The 2,690-nt window shown below is 55.3% G+C and overlaps 1 protein-coding gene across 1 annotated transcript in view; it reads left to right on the top strand.

Annotated features, from left to right (window-relative positions):
* LOC103779971 (gastricsin-like) overlaps positions 1-2,690 on the top strand; it is a 10,192-nt gene that overhangs the window by 3,971 nt on the left and 3,531 nt on the right. The window lies entirely within an intron of this gene.

The raw sequence follows: 2,690 nt of genomic DNA, 5'->3' as shown, positions 1-2,690 counted from the left end.
TCTCAGACACTCTTTCTGCAGCAAGGTAAGTGCTGTGATAAACTCCAAGGCAGATTTCCACAGAGCCTGCATGCAGAAAGCATCACTGATGGGCTCAGCCCTGGCCAGAGCCAAGGGGCTGGCTGGCATTGGCTCCCCTGGACACAGGGGAGGCTTCTACCAGCTTCACACACCCCTGTAGACCCCCTGCAACTAAAACCTTGCCATGCAAACCCAATCATGGAATCATTTTTGTTGGAATAGACCTTTCAGATCTAGTCCAACCGTTCCCCAGCACTGCCAGGTCCCCACTGCCCCGTGTCCCTCACCCCACATCTCCACAGCTTGGAAACCCCTCCAGGGGTGGGGACTCCACCACTGCCCTGGGCAGTGAGAAGATCTCCCCTGAGCCTCCTTCCTTCCAGGAAAAAATCACTGGGGTTGATCTTAAAACCCAACCACAGCCCTGGGGACAGGGGTTCCCTGAGGAATTCCCCCCAAATCCTGTTCTGCTCTGTGCCATCCAGTGCTGAGGGATGTCTGGAAATGTGAGTCCCTAACGGGGTGGGTTCAGCTCCATCCTCCTCCAGCCTTTTCTTGCTGCTGGGCTGCACCGAGTCACTTCAGGGAGAGGCTCAGCAGCACCTACTCAGGCAAACAGGGAGTTATCTGGTGGCGGTGGACATTGCTTGGCTTGCAGTTTGTGGTGACCTTGGGGTGGCTGCAGGGACACCCTGTCCTGTCTCTGGCTGCTGCTGGTGCTTGCAGGGCTGAACGGGTCCCTCCAGCCAGCCGAGGATACAGCCCTGGGGCTGCTTGGTCCCCAGCAAACCTCCCCAGAGGTGCTTTAGGAAACCCCTCAGCTTCTGTGCAGCTGGATGAGGTTTAACACAGTCCTGTGCTGAAGTCAAAGTGGGAATATGAGGCCAGCTTAGGTTAGCCATGACATCCAAATGACCCCTAAATCCCACAGCGGGGCTGCTCAGCCAGAGCAACACCCAGAGGTTTGGGAGTCGTGGTCTGTGGCCGAGGGGGATGGGGAACACCCTGGCTGGGGGGGAGGCTCAGGGAACTCCTCTCTTCCCCAGGATCCAAACTCATTTCTTAGAAACTCTTTATCATTGGAGCTTATTATCAGATATATTAATAGCTCTGTCATTTCAGCAGGGAAAGGACACAAACTCCTCTGTGCTTTGTGTCAAAATATTGACACAGGCTGAGCGCAGCGAGACAGAGATTAGATAGGCATGGACAGCAGGGAAGGGCAATTCTCCTCCCCTAGAAAGCGTGGAGGTTTCTGGCAGCTGTGGCAGGAAGGGACAGACATGTCCCTGCTGGTCTTTGCCCCTCCTTTTGCTCCCTGCAGGATCCCTCCAGGCAAAGGCAGATCCATCACAGGGATGGAGGAGGAAGGGGTGCTGGGGGGGCGTTTCCTGACCTGCCACAGGCTCCAACACCAGCAGCAAGGCTCTTCTGGGGTCCATCCCCACAGACAGCAGTGACTTGGGGACTCTGCAAGTGCCCTGCAGCAAAGGACCAAGCCTGGGGAGAGCTGTGGTCCCTCTTCTGCCTGCTCCTTGGGGTGTATGTGTTGCTGACCTCCCCCCCGGGGTCAATTCAGACCTGGATGAAGATTTTGATGCCAGTGAAATGGAAGCAGACCCACAGGGTTAAAGCACGTGGCTGAGGTGGAGCTGACCCCAGGCAGAGGGCTCTGAGCACCATCAGGCTTTTGCTCCCAGCCCTGGCAGAGCTTCTGCAGGTGGTGGGTGCTCAGCCTTCAGAGTATGAGGCTGAGCAGCATCCCTGGGCTAGCAGAGGCCAGGAGGGGTCCCCAGTGACCTGGCAGGGCTGGCTGGCTGGTAGCACCCTCCCAGGGGAGGAAAGGGTCTCCCAGGACTAAAAATCCCCCGTGAGTGAGTCCTTACAAACATGCTCCCCTGCAGCTCTCCAGCCTGGGTACAACCAGCATCCCTCAAAGCGTGTGGATCCACCAGATGTGTGTCCTGAGCATCCCTGGTGTAACTCTGACACTGAACTGCAGCAAATCAGTGTCTTTTTAGCATTTTTAGAGATGGTTGAGTGGTTGCAACTGGGCAGGTAAAGGCCTTTTATGTCTTTCAGGGCTGCCACACAGTTTTTAGCTCCCACCTCAGCTTCTTGGGGGGGAATTAGCAGAGCTGGGGGGGCAGAAGGGGCAGGATGACAAGTGGCTGGAAGGAGAGACTGGTTGGGATGGTTGGGATGGTTCTTTGAAGGCTTGAAGCTAGGCTGAAAAACCATCCTGCTGGCTGTGTTGAGGGAATTGGATGTAACAGAGTCTGTGGACCTGGCTGGAAGAATTACTGATACTTCCTTGGCTACCTGGATGGGTCAAAAGGGGAACCTCAGTATCATAAACTTCCGTTTGCTATAGAGGGTGTGTTTTTCTGGAAACATCACGCTGGTGCTGAAGGCAAGAGAAAATACTTGAACTTCTTGATAACAACAGTCTTTTGCTTTTTATCGGATGGCAGATATTTGGTCTGGGTATCAGAGGTCCTGGCCAATCTGTTAGTGCCTGAACAGGAGGGCTGAGGAGGGAAAATCAGGGCGGCCGTGGAGATAAAGACACCGCAAGCGTTGGTGTTGGGTGGGAGCAGAGATAGAGGGAAGGGGTGTCTGGAGCCAGGGGCTGGGCATGGCTCCTGCCTATATACACCCTGCCCCGG

The sequence above is a fragment of the Merops nubicus genome, unplaced genomic scaffold, assembly GCF_000691845.1.
Source record: "Merops nubicus isolate BGI_N331 unplaced genomic scaffold, ASM69184v1 scaffold7269, whole genome shotgun sequence".
Lineage (NCBI taxonomy): Eukaryota > Metazoa > Chordata > Aves > Coraciiformes > Meropidae > Merops > Merops nubicus.
Note: the sequence above shows the minus strand (reverse complement) of the source record. Positions and strands in the feature narration are given on the sequence as shown.